We start from the raw sequence: 15,768 nt of genomic DNA, 5'->3' as shown, positions 1-15,768 counted from the left end.
TGTATATATTTGAGCTTTTAAAGAAACTTGGCCACCGAATCATTATTAATGGAATTCCAATCCGAAGAGCTATTTCTGCAATATCTTTTGATATCCCCCTAATATAATTTTGGATTTTATCATTCAGAAATGAAAACGTTAATTCTATACCCGAATGCCAAAGAAATAAATTATTATCATCTTTTAAATTATTATTGCCTTGTTTTTCGTTGTGATCATCACCATCGTATCGGTGAATAGTATTCTGATCATTATCCTGATTGCTCGTCATCGATCCAACAATACCGCCTATTACTTGTTCTAAAAATTGTAAAATTATCATCCATTGGTATAGACTTTCCGTTTTGAATGATAATAGCCGATTTAAGAAACCCGTATAAAACTCTAGTTTCTCGTATTCGTCGTCAAATTCTCTTTCACTCAATATGTTAATGTCAAACTCCGACGACCAATTTCCAGTAAGAATATTATCGTCAATGTTATCATTATCATTATTATTAATATAACTAGTAGCAGTTATATTAGTATTGTGATATATTTTGGCGTATTCGTCGAATATAGGATTACATAATAGTTGGTTTTCTTGCAATGTTGTTAATAGATTAATGTTGACTTCGTGTGTATTAGCTTTTGATACACAATCCATTTTCTTACATTCCTCCAGCTTTTTCATCATAAGTTCTACAGTTATAGTCTTTCGTAAATGTTTAACCTGATCAACAGAAGGTGGAGGGGGTAAATTATCAAAACTTAACACCTGTTCTAATGGCATCTTGTCTTTTTTTATAGAGAGCAAGAACGATAGCGTTACTTTTCAAATGTCGCGTCTGTTCTTCCAACAACTTTATATTAATATCCTCTATAGCCATATTCGTCTCTTGTAGTCCTTTTTCTATATTTGATCCAATATTACTGTTTATATTGTTTATTAACTGATGAAGAGAATGTTTTTTATATTGTTTTTCATGGGATTTATTTGATGTTTTTTCTTCTTCTTGTTCATTAAGATATTGAAATGTATATTAGATGAGATTCAAATCATTCATCGGAGATATCTAGATAGTTGATTCAATGTGAGGAGTTTGATTTTCAATCTCGTATTAGCCGGAGGAGTTTGATTTTCAAATCTCGTATTAGCCCGTATGCGAGGAGTTTGATTTTCAAATCTCGTATTAGCCGGAGGAGTTTGATTTTCAAATCTCGTATTAGCCGGAGGAGTTTGATTTTCAAATCTCGTATTAGCCGGAGGAGTTTGATTTTCAAATCTCGTATTAGCCGGAGGAGTTTGATTTTCAAATCTTGTATTAGCCGGAGGAGTTTGATTTTCAAATATAATATTAACAGGATTGGAATATTTGTTTTTACTAATAACATTAAGGGAATATTTATCACCATCATCATTATGAGTAATACTGATATTATCACGAATAATATTGATATTATCAGCACAATAATCATTTTCATTGCTAACAGTCACATATAACGGTTGTTTTATCCTTTTAATATCGTCATACGATGTTGACTGTGCTGATATTGGTTTATTATTTTCTTTGTCAAAGATAAGGATATTATGATCATTGTTAGGAATATCATCATTATTATCAATATTTTCATCATCATCATCATCATCATCATCATGATCGCCATCACTAGTATGATTGTTTTTATCACAGTTGCTTATCTCATTATATGGTTTGTTGAAAACCTGCAATTGTTCTTTGGGTGTTTCATAATCATCTTGATTTATCATTATGTGTTCCGACCGACCATGAGTGACTATATCGGATTTAATATAATCGCCGCTATCTTCATCATTATTGGTGGTGATTTTAATATCATTATCAGTAATATATTTTGTAACAAGATAATCAAATAAACTATTCTGTTTTTTATTATGCTCCTCATTTACTGCATCCTCATTATTTTCAATATTAGTATGTTCTACTGGCTCGTCAAGTCTGATATTTTTACTATTGGTTAAATATATTTCATCTGATACATTATTATCAACCTGTAAATTATTTTCAGCTACCGTTGTGTTTGTATCATATGTCGTGTGTTGCGTATTTTGTACAAGAGTATCATATATTGTTTTTTCATTGATTTGCATAGGAATATCAGTGTCTGTATCAGGAAAAGTATCATAATTGTTCTTACCGATATCAATGCTACTAATTATTTCATTATCATTGTCATTATTATTTTTATTGTTATTGTTATTATCGGTACCCTCAGGATTCTTTTCATAAGCCATATTTGTTTTATCATTATTGTTATTTATATTATTATTATTATTATTATTATTATTATTATTATTATTATTATTATTATTATTATTATTAATATTATTATATTTAGCTGTATTTTTATATAATATATATGCATCAATGTAACCCTTATTATGAATAGATGTATCCTTTTTCCCTTTTATGAATTGATTCTCGTTTAATGATTTAATTTTCTTTATATTTTTGGGAAGATTATTATTATTATTATTATTATTATTATTATTATTATTATTATTCTCATTATTATTATTATCAATATTTGTCACATTAAGAATTGTTTTGTCATCATTATTATTGTAATATTCTTTACTAGTATCATTAATCTTACTTTCATTATCATCATTAATACTATTATCAATTATTTCGTTTTTTCCCATTATATATGTCGTTTTTATCGTTCTCATCATCATCACCATCATCATCATCATCGATACTATTATAATTATCATCACTATTTTCTGAATAGACAATTCTCCTATTACCTTTTGTGTATTGTAAATCATCCTCGTCGTCGTCATTATCATCTTCTGAGTCACTAATAGGCATGTCAGTGTTTCGAGTTATAATGATTGACATGATTAATAATTAGCCATATAAATAAGAAAATTACAATATATGTATTTATATATATATATATACAGATATCTACATATACATATATGTACATATTATTCTCTACAATAATGAAATAAATAGTATATATTTTTTAGTACACTAATGCTAAAATATTAATTGAAAAATATATTTTCTAACCGGGGTTAAAAGTAATATTATATATATATAAATGTATTTGAGAGAATATATAACTATATAAAAGATATGATTAAGTATTAATAATTGTGATACCATAGAACATACGATTTATAATGTATAAGAAAATATTACCGATTCGCAAATGTAAAACAGTAAAAAAGGTCATTGAGAAAAAGAAAAAATCGCACTCTTCGAGAAGAAATATATCCAAACCCAAAGAAAAGAAAACGCGAACATCTTATCGAGAGTCTTTATCCAATACAGAAAAAGAAAAAGAGGACACTCTAGGATTTCTACCCAATATACAACACAAGCCAGCATCCTGTCTGGGTTTTTTACCCAATTTGGAAAAAACATCTTGTCGAGAGTCTTTATCCAATCCAGAAAAAGAAAAAGAGGACACTCTAGGATTTCTACCCAATATACAACACACGCCAGCATCCTGTCTGGGTTTTTTACCCAATTTGGAAAAAAAGAGAGAACACGCCGGCTCGTCTGGATTTTCTACCCAAAATACAACTAAGACGTCGTTGAACAACCCGTCAGCCTGTGTGCGATTTGAAATACAACCAGCACATATAACAAACTCTAATAAAGTTGTAGAAATACAGACATCAATCAATATATCGAAATCCAATATATCCGATAATAATAATAATACTTCTCTGTACAATATTAATAAAATATGGAATATAATAAAAACTATAACGGCGTTACAATTATACCTTATAAAGATGATAATAAACATGATATATATATAAATACAACTGATGATGATAATACCGATGATGATAATGATTCTGAAAGTAATAATAATAACAGTAGCAGCAGCAGCAGTAGTAGCAGTAGCAGCATTACGAGTGAGGATATTGATAATGTTGATTTAGATGACTATAAATATGTATTATTGCTATGTAAGGAAAAAAAGGATATATAATAACCAAAAGAATGAGCAAATAGAAAATGATCAGCTTTATCCCAATAAAAAAATAAAACTTGATATAACGTCACCGCAGTTGCAGGCGTCGTCGCTACCGCCATTATTGTCCACTCTCACCGTCATTGTCGTCTTCATCATCTTCATCATCTTCATCATCATCTTCATCATCATCGCCACTGTCAGTCCCCACCACCCTCTGATGATAAACCACCGTTACTTATAATGAATCGTAAAGAAGTGGTCGATATTATTTTTAGACATGAAAAACAAGTCATGAGTGACAGCGGACTATATTTAGGTTACGCTTCAACGAAAATGCCCAGGGAATTTGTTGAATGTTTATCAATGTTCAAGGATGAGATGACGCTCATTCTTCAGGAATATGCTCGTTTGAGACGGAGCCAACAGTTACTTGGAAATTTTAATACAAATAGTATTAATTATGCGGATGAGATGGTTAAAAAAATGATTGATATAATATTAAGAATTGATAAGAATTCCATGACTATTGATAAATATAAGGATGTTGTTAGAGAGGCCCTCTATATCTATCATCTCGTGGTGTCCAAAATGACAGGCCCGAAACATTTGAAAAGATTGCGGACACCCGAACTCCATTTCGACTTTTGCATATTGATAGCCTTATTATCTCATAATATAGAAAATGTAAAGAATATTTCTACCAAATATAGAGTTAGTAGCATCATTCAATTTGTATCTGCGTTAGATTGTCAATGGTATTTATCGATAGTGCCAAATATACTCTCTATATTTAACCGTAGTAACTCGATATGTCAAGCTCTTTCTTTTTCATATATAAAACATGCACAAGTAAATATTACACTGTGTCTTGTTTTTGCGCTGACTGAAACAAATACTGCTAACCTCGTCCTGGGGGTGATTTTATAACCTGTTCCCAGAATCATTGGAGAGTATTAAGAACAATGAGTTGATTAAAGACGAGAGTTTAATCATACCTCTTTCAAGAAAAATAAAGGAACATTTGAGAAATCAATGGATCGACCGGATGGATATAGCTGATGCCGCCTATCTTTTATTGGGATCTTGTACCGATGGATTAGATACTATAAAAGTATTTAAAAAACAAAATTACGACAAAAAGATAGTAGCCGTATCCATAATGGTTCAACAAAAACTAAAACAACTGAACCAGTCAATATATTATCATTAGTCAATGTGTCTAGAGTGTTGTAAACATTATTTTTTTTATTATAATGTTAGTCGTCAGATTATTATATCGATTAGCCTATCAGCTAAAATATTAGAATAAAAAAACTTTAATAATGTGGAAGATTTTATTGACTATCATAGGCATATTAATTGTGTCCATGATTATAACTCATTACTATAGATATTTTACAAGACCTACTACTACTATTATTCCTCCTCCTCCTCCTTTTAGAAATGACAATTTATATTCTGATGAACACCATCATAATGATGATGAGGATGAGGATGATGATGAGGATGATGATAAGGAGGAGGAGGATGATGATGGGGAATATGAAGATTTAGAAGTCTTACCTCCTTCTTCTAATAGATCTATTACAAGACCTACTACTATTATTCCTCCTCCTCCTCCTCCTCTTATTAGAAATGACGATTTACACTCTGATGAACACCATAATGATAAGGAGGAGGATAATGATGATAATGATGATAATGATGATGATGATGATGATAATGAGGAGGGAGGAGGAGGAGGAGGAGGAGGGAGGAGGAGGATGACAGGGAATATGAAGAATTAGAAGTCTTACCTCCTTCTTCTTCTAATGCACATCAGATTATTCCTTCAGTAAGTGATGGTCGATAATCAAGTGACCCGCTAACATATTTATTGTATTTATATATTATGAAGAAATAAATAAAAAAAAAACTCGAGTTGTTATTTTTTAATCCAATCAATGTCTTACATAAATTTATTTTTATTTCGTGTGTGATGATTTATATTTTTTAAAAAAATAATATACAGTTTCAACAAATCCGAATAAAGATTACATACTTATTGTATGATTACATCTAACAGTGATGTATCATCCTATAGAAGATATTCATAAATATAAAGATAAAAATTTGGGAGTGGAAAGAGGTGTGGCTGTAGCTGATTGGTATTGTTCTCTGTCGTCCAATAGCTGTCTTTCATTTCCACCCATTAATATAACGGAATCGTCGCTTAGCGTCGATTCTAAGCATTTATCATTAAACGAACCGTTTGTAATATCCTTGCCCGTGGAAAAAGACAATGATGCAACTAAAAAGACTCGAACATTGATCCCTTCATTGTCCGCAGCCGCGTCCATAACGGATAACATTGCTAAAATACAAATTACAGTATTTAATATATTGGCCAGAGCAGGTTTACAAAATACTATTCTAGTGAGTGATTTAGAGAATAATAAAAAAAGTCGTATAAAATTTATTAAAAAAACCTTAGCGAATCAAAAGTCTTATGATGCCACTCTACGCGACTTGTACAAGCTTCGCGAACAGGCTCTGGGTGGCTGTTTGGAAGGTGTCAAGAATGCCTCTCCCGTTTCTGTCGCACTGGGTTCGTGGTCGGTGGGATTGCTCGATAATATCATATTTGTTTTAAAAGAGATTGCCAAAAAGTCATCGAAAACCTAAACAGCCAGGATATTATCCATAATTTTTCAATCAGAGATATCAATATCAATACAGTGATTCAATATTTCAACGACATTCTCAAAGAAATTCTTATCGGACTTACACAGATGGAAAATAATAAAACAAATTCGGATCATTGTAATTCGCTCTATCGGAATGTCTTACGAAGGAGACCCCATAGAGGATTCAAAGTCGATAATTATATGAAGTTCCGAGAGTGGACATCCGATCATTCTTGTTACGAAAATGACAGAAAATTGCACGGTCAAAAACCTGGCGTTTCTTTGGGGAATAAGAGAAAACTAGATGAAAAAAAAGGCTCGGAAGACGAGGACGGAGACGGAGGAGAATTTGCATATCATATGATCAGTTGTTTGCTCAATCCTTTTTGGAGACGATGTGTATCATGCTCTCTAAACTTTATCAAATAGACGATCCGTTTTCACCAGAAGGTTTTAAACGTTAGCAACACAATTTAGAAAACACGATAAAAGGTTGATGTATTTGGGATCCTTTCTGATTCCCTTCACGGCGAGTTCTCCCGACGATGCTTTGTTGATACCAACCTCAACCGTTTACCGATGATAATACTCATCAAAAACAAACTATTAGTATTCATACACCCTTGTTATTTATCACTTTTCCAGGAGAAAAAAAGAGAAAATAACCAGACAGTAACCAAAATTAGGCTAACGGACAGACTAACGACCAAAGATATGGGTATGGTAAGTCAAATGACCAAAGATTCGTTGGAAATACAAGGTTCCGTTCCTATTTTTTGGAAACAAACCGATATGAATGATAAGTTACTTAAAAATAAAGTATTTATCGACTGGTTTAGATCAATCATTCAAATGGCCCAAGGCGGAATTAATAGATTGCAGTATAGGCACCGGTATGTTTTGGCGAAAACAGCCCTAGCCACACATGACGATACTTCTCTTATTCACCTCGTTGATCACAATGGAAAAAATATCAATGATCCGCTCTCGCGAAAAACTCAACGACAGCAAAGAATCAACGCGAAATACGCCAGAGAGTGTCTTACATGAACTGGGAACAGCTTTATCGCAGTGGATGTATCAACCCCACCGAGATTCTACCGCCGATACGCTGGCCACTTTCAGCAATGCTAAAATTGCTTCACTTTTTACACGACTTGGCCAATAACGAGAGAAAACTTTTGTCGAACATTGGAAAGGACGGTCAAAATATCCCCATTTATGAAAATGTTAAAAATACACTCTATGACAAGTTATTAAACACGATGGTGATGCCGAGAAATCTCTGGATAATTTGAACATTCACACGTATAATTCTCTGGCGGACGGCAGGTCACATATTGTCACTCGAGACGACCATTTCATAGCTAATTTGCCCCATGAAGTGGCCAGTATATTAAATCTAAAAGGCTTTTTAAAGTTGGGTAAAGTTTTCAAATTTCCCCTGAACGAAAACCGAAAACATAATCTAAATACTCTATCGAAATATTTAACAAATATCAGTAATATGCTATTACAGGGTTCAATCAATCTCCATCTTGGAGGAATAGATGATTTTTCCAATTTTACCGTCGAACCCAAGCGAATGCAAGCTCTGAATAGTCTGTCACATAGAAATATTGCCCGGTATATTAAAAACATTGACAATATGAAAAATATATGTACCCAGAGATGGGGTAACGAATACGATATAGGTGTTGCCATTTCAGCGTTGACGAGCTCCAGCAGCACGGAACAGCCAATCTATATAATGATAGAAACGAGCCCTGTTAATCTGCACGGTCCCGGAGGTTTTAACCGTAACATTGTGCGTCTGCCAATTTTTATTATTTCGAAACTTATCGCTTACAAAGTTTTTCTGGATAAATCTTTACAAAATAAACCTCTCACCACTTGCGACGACTAACCGAACTCATACTTTCCGGGGATATGACAGAACAATTGTTTATTAATCTTATCAGTTATACATGGCTCAACACGGCTTTCTTTTCCCTCGTTGGTGTTAACGGCAAAGTTCTTATTGACAAATTTACAGATAATATTGGTACATTAATGTATAAGGACTATACGGAAATACGAGCCAATCACGATCAATATTTTAAAAACATCAACGATTTTAGTGTGACTGAAATAATAAACAGGCACGATGAATTAAACAGAGAAGATAGAAAGGGTAGAAAAAGTCTTGGTGATAAATGTATCAACTCTACTAATATTGCCAAAATAGTAGAAGATTTATTATATAGTTTAACAAATTTTAGTTTTGATGATCAAGACGATAGCTGTGGTGTAAAAGTGCTGAATGACAGTTCTGATATGCGCAGGTAAGTATTCCGTTTAAAACAATAGTAACCGACAAAGACAATCTTCAATCGTTTGTTCAGTTTATAAGTTCTTGTACCGATTCCATGATAAAACTGAAGCCCTTGTTTGAAAAGTTTAGAAAAGACAGTAGTACATCCTTAACAAATTACAATATATCAGAAACTTTTTCCAAAAGTTTTAAAGCGCACCTAAATAAAGATGAAAATGAAACTATTAATAATAATTATCGCTTTGAAAACGATATATCTATCTCGATGAAAATTGATAACATAAATATTACCATGAATGTACCCAAAAACTATATATAATCTTCAATATATGTATACTTGAAAAATCTCCATCCCGAATTTCAAGGTATCGAAACCATCCATAGCGCCGTTGATAATTTGAATTTTTTTTATATCACAATCATCCGACCCAACGCTCGATAATGTACAAAGCATTTATCAGGACGCTCTTATTGTTGCATATTACATCTTGCACACGGTGGCTTCGGCGTTGGACCTGTCTTCTCTACTGGGCTTTATCAAAAATCCCTGTATTTTAATGTTGTTTTGACAATTTCCCGCGAGTAGAACGCTTTCTTCCCCCTACCGCCCCACACGCTCGCGCTCTCCAACGTGTGGATTCCATCCGAAAATCTATTCTCAAAATGCGTTGAGGCTTTTCAACAAACAACAATTGATTCTGTGAAGGAGTTTAATCCCACTTGTTTATTGTTGGGTCTCACGGATTTACCCGACGACCTATATGGCGATGACGACAATCGTAATACGAAAGCTGTTTTGAATTTGGCCAAACATTTCAACAGCGAGCAGTACGACGAGTTCCGCTACTGAGAGCGGAGTATCGGTGCGGCACTGTTGGGAAATGCCCACTTCTTATTTTTCCCAGAAGGCTCTACCCTTGTTCGACAGGATTGTTACTGATAACGATGAAACGTTGACACCTAGCCAAATAAGAAAATTGTCATCTTTTTATAATCCCATGTTAAAGCTAAAAAAGGAGGAGTACATCGACTGGGAAAACACTTTGGTTGGTAATAAGGTCCTCGAAACTTTGCCTGCATCCGATTCCACCTTTAATATGGCACTCGATAAAATGATATCTAATCCCAACGGTCTAAGTCTATCTCTTACCAGATCGATTACTCTCTACTCCAAAGATTTAATTTCCAGGGCTATGGAAATAAACGAATACACCAAGAACCTCCTGACGGAATCTAGCTTCCACAAAGATTACGGTACATATGATAATAACACGAAGGATATCAATGAGGTCTTATCAGTCATGTCTAATCGATTTAACAAGATAAATATTACAGACCATAACAATCTTACCGAAAATAATGTTCCCATTTCATCGTGGACCACATTGTCACCTTTTCATCGCTCGATGATGCATCGGTCAAAACAATATTCCCATTTTCAAAACTGCTCTCATAGACGCTACTAAAGCTATCTACGAAATGTGTATTATCGTTAGCGTTCTAAGTATAGATAAGACCGCGAGGATGTCGGCCCGAAAAATGACGAAATGGCTATCAGCCAATTCTCCGGTACTCGAACATCTCAATTTATCGAGCACCCACTCCCTGATCGCCCTCTTAGCCAAACCGTCACAATATAAAGAATTCTTAACTGTCATTGAAAATCATCGTTCTAATATTCTATATAAAAAGGAGAAAAGGAAGAAATAAGCGACACTTCTTTTCTATTTACGGTATAAATGAAGAAGATACCCATACCAAGGATTATTATCATGACGATTACGGTAATATCCGTATTAATAACATTGAATATGATAGTGTAGATTTTGGATTTTATATAGACTTTTACTCAAATATTATAGAAATATTTGACAACAACAGGGATGATAGTATACTTTTGACGAAAGGCGATGATAACAATATGGACGACGAGGAAATGGACATAGATTTTGCGCATACCGAAGATGGTAATGACGGTAGAAGGTGTCTGTAACACCTATTCGTTACTAACCAGAAAAAAAAAAAAAAAAATGAAAAGAGAATGTATCACATCTATTGAAGATATTGAAGCGTTTGTCAATAATGTGACACAAGACGGTTCTTATTAAAAAAAAAATGTATGGTGGAAGGAAATAAATTATACAGGTTACTTTTAAGTACCCTGGGGAATAATTTTGTATTAAACCAGGAAAATGGTCGTCATAGCGTGCTCGAAGAATTAATGGCCAACGTATTACTGACAATTACGAGTAAAGCTATTAAAAACGATTATGAATCCAAGATATATTTATTGGCCAGTCAAATTTGTCGCTTTAAAGAAATTGTCGCCCAAACGCAACACACCAATACCACACATATTTCGCTGCGATGCAACCCGGGCCATCTTTGAGATGTTACCCATTGATGATATCAAATTATTCATGGGGAAAACATTTTTGCAAAAAGGTTTATTTTTATCCTTTTTCCTCAGATATTTTCTGCTGGGTTACCTAGACACCGATATGAAACTAACGACTCTGAATGAAGATACCAAAACAAATATTATAAAACTCTTGACCGTCTGTCAAATTGTATGCGAAATGTTTAAAAATGTAACCACGAAAGGCGTATTGGCCAAGAATATCGCTCTAACTTTTAAACGGGTATGGAATAATGTGAGAAATAAAGACGCCGATGAAATACGTAATATTTTGAGAGACTTGATAAAACTTACCGGAAGAAGAGAAAAGGGAAGAGAAGTTATGATAAAAAGCAAAAGTACGCTCTCCGAAATCTTGACGGGTCCCTCAATGCTCTCAGAAAAGTACAAACAACATTATACGGATCGTCTCTTTAAGACTAAAGATTTTAGATTACAAAAGAAAAAATATCAAAATAATCAATTACCCTCATTCTATGCATGCATGACGAGTGATCCATCTTCATGTATGGATACAACACTATTTGACAGTATTTATACCAATGATTGTATTTATAGTGATGATAATGATGTTGAAATGAGTGACGCTGATTCTATTACTGATATGGAAATAGATAATGATGATTATGATGACACTAATGATGATTATTATAATGGTAGTCATAATAAAAAAATTAAGTTTTATGCCGACGATGATGATGATGATGACGATGATGATGACGACAATGACGACGAAAATGATGATATAAGTGGAGACAGTAAATCATATTATTATTACGACGATAATATCAGCGATATGAAAAAAGCCATATCATTTATATATGGTCGTAACTTTTTTATGGAAGGATGGTCTTATGAAGATATTTTAAGATTGTCGGATGATACAAATGGTGGCGGTGGTGACCACGATAATACTGAGGAAGATAATGATGATGATAACGAAGAATACAAGGAGTATTTGAAAAATCTCGCTTCCTTCAGAAGACAATTTGCACCTAAAGATATCTACGTGGACGACAACGGGAGAATTATATCTGTAAAATTAACCAAAGAAAATACTGTTATCGGTGAGCTTTTTAGTAAATCTGATACAAGTGTGCCAATACGGAAGAGAATGAAAAAAACAAGCAGATGAATAAAACGACCAGATATATTGTTATCGCATACGATGACAACTCTCTCTCGGATTAATACCAACGTAAAGAAAATATATGATTTATTTTATGCAGAACAATCAAAATCTCATGCGGGTGAAATATTACGAGACCATATATTCGAAAATTAGAAATTACAAAATATAATTTTTTAAAAAGAAAATATAATTAAATCAGCATCCGTGAATGCTCCTGCTATTATTACGGAGATGAAGATGAGACCAGACTACACTGAATATTATGGACAGGGCGTTACCTGTACAAACTTTTAAGCGACTAATGGATAAATATCCCAAAATGTATTCAACTTGGCTATATGCTCCTGTTTCGAGATTAATGTTATCGTTTGGATATAAAAGAAACCAAGAACATACCGACAATAGCGATGGTGATGGGGCGATACAGATAGGAAGACAAAGGATGATCACAACCAGGATAACATAAAACAAGAACATGTACCAGTCTCTTGGTTCCGAAGAGAATTTACCACTTGGTATAATTCACATAGCGGTATATTGAGATTTTGGTTAAAGGATGTAGAATCGAATAAACGAATATTTGTCGCAAAATTATCGATATCATGAAGAATCCTAAAGAACATGATGTAGACTTTAATGAAGTGAAGAATAATCTAAATGATATTAATCAATACGAAACAATTTGTTCTAGTATTAAAGCTAAATGCGAATCATCAATCGAAAAGATCAATTTATTCATAGCAGAATCCTATAATATATAACAGAAATTGAAAATTATCAAGGTAATAACAGATATTGATGACTTAAGGAAAAAATCAGAAAATGTAGTGACCATGGTCAATAATATATTTAAAGAGAGAAATGATGTAGTAAAGGAATTTTACGGAAATTATGTCACATTTCCAATTAAATCTATATTTCCTGATCACGATACGGTACCCATTATCCTGGAGCGTTCGCCTTTAAAAGAACCACCAATACTACCAATGTCACTACTACAATCGCAACAACTATCACCACTACCATATCAAACAACCACCACCACCACCACCACCACCACAACAGCGACTACTATCTCCAACAACGGTGATATTACCACAACATATATCACCATCATCATCTTCATCTTCATCATCATCATCATCGGTGACTCCACTACCAATACAACCACCTCCGCTTCCACCTCCATCATTACATCAACAATCATCATCAACAACAATACTACCACCACCACCACCACCACCACACAACAACCACCAACGGAATCACAACATCCACCACAACCACCTTCATCGCCGTCATCAGACGTTATATATGATGATATTATGGAAAGAAATCATACAGACCTTATGACCATTGCAGCACTAGTGTTAAGTAGTAAATTCTCCAACTTGACCCCCATTGTTGTCGAATGGTTAATTACTTCTAGGAATAGTCTTGATAAATTACAAAAGAAACTCGAAATGGCTATTACCTCTCCCGCGGTAGAAAGATCGCGTTCTAGTCATATTTTACTCAGTGATATATTTAATATGAGAATGCGACACATCGATGGAGTATTAGGTTTGACCTCCCCTACTCTATTCGTGAACGAAGACATACGAAAGTCCAGTAATTTCCCCGTTAATCTGTAAACAATATTTCGAGAAATTAGCAGCAGACAAATGTTTTACAGTGAACCTCAGAGGATTAGTGACATTTTGAAAACTGTCAAGGATACCCTACCAACATCTTGCTTCTCTCTGTATAATATGTCGGTGTGTGAGCGTTTCAATAATGCCTCTGATAAAATCACCGGTACTATTAACATTGGTCACACGTTAAATGAATGTTATGATCACGAATTTGTTCGATCGTCTAAAATTCTCTGATATTTGTCAAGAGCAAAAAAAAAAAAACAATCTAAAAAATAACTCGATCGGTCCGATTCATCGCATGTTGCCAGATGACAAGACTATCGATTCCGTTGATTCGGAACCTACGTTTATCAAATTATACCGGGAAGAACAAGGAGCAGGTGGTGGTGCCGGTGTTGTTATAACAGTATCGAGCGAGGCTAACCTGTACGGCGACATCAACTTTTTAGTTACTCTACATATGAGATTTATTGAACTGCATCAGCAGTTGAAAAATAAGGATTGTAATTTTAAAGATATGTTGACTAATCACAGATAAATGATAGATAAGGCATTTCATAGAAAAACGAATAGTAAAGATGAACAAGAAAGATTAATTGGGTTGATCAATAGAAATGGAATATATTCCGATTTCATTGCTTTTAAAGCCATGAGAATGATGCACAGTGTGCTCCTGGCCATCAACGAAAGATGTGAGCCTTATTTTATCGGCCCAAAAGATATAACCTTTTTTATGAATATGTATTCTAAATTGGTAGAGGATTTAGCCGCTCTCGAATATCACGAATCTGTGTTGGTCTTGTATAAAAATAGATTATCGTTCATAGCCAATAAACTTCGACAGTACATTAATATTGATAATCTTAATCTTTCATCGTCTAAAGCTGCAATCGCGTCTATAGTACTAACATATACACCCTATCGATAGTTTACATTTAACCAAGAAAATGTGATTGACACCCAAATTGACGATATCGATGACTTCTTGGCATTTATCAAACACGAGCATTGGAACATATCGAAAGCCTTGAGTACTGTATCTGCAGCATTGTCACAGATTATCAAGATAAAGAACGAATTAGCCTCGGCGAAAGCGACTTGTATCAATATGAATATTATCGATCATCCTGTCATCCCATCGAGTAAAAACAGTGAAGATGATAACACTAATGATAATGAAACAAATCCATGAAACAATACCAAGAATCTTTTGTTCCTTCTCGTTGCGGAAAATTTATCCGTCATCCCGTTACAAATATTTGTGTAAAACTGGAAGAGGAGTTGACGGAAGGCGAGACTGCAGCTCGTCGAATTGAACGTGAAGCAGCACACAATAAACTCGTCATCACTAGAGCAAAATTGACCGCAATTCAAAGTTCGAGACCCGATATCGCTTCTCTGTTCATGCTGGACAATAAGGACAATTCTCTTATGAGACAATTTATTACAGTTCTCGAAGGGGCTCTGAAAGGCACCCCTCATTTGCGGTCAGTTCCTGCCCAAACGTTGTCCATGGGACAGCATTGGAATCTATCCTACCCGTTCTTCGTGTACGAACGATAAATTTATCTTACCGATATACAGAGACAAGATCAAAGCTATGCCTCAAAAGGGTCGCCTATATTCCTATAGTAGCG

The sequence above is a fragment of the Penaeus chinensis genome, chromosome 4 (assembly GCF_019202785.1).
Source record: "Penaeus chinensis breed Huanghai No. 1 chromosome 4, ASM1920278v2, whole genome shotgun sequence".
NCBI lineage: Eukaryota > Metazoa > Arthropoda > Malacostraca > Decapoda > Penaeidae > Penaeus > Penaeus chinensis.
This window is presented reverse-complemented; position numbering follows the sequence as displayed.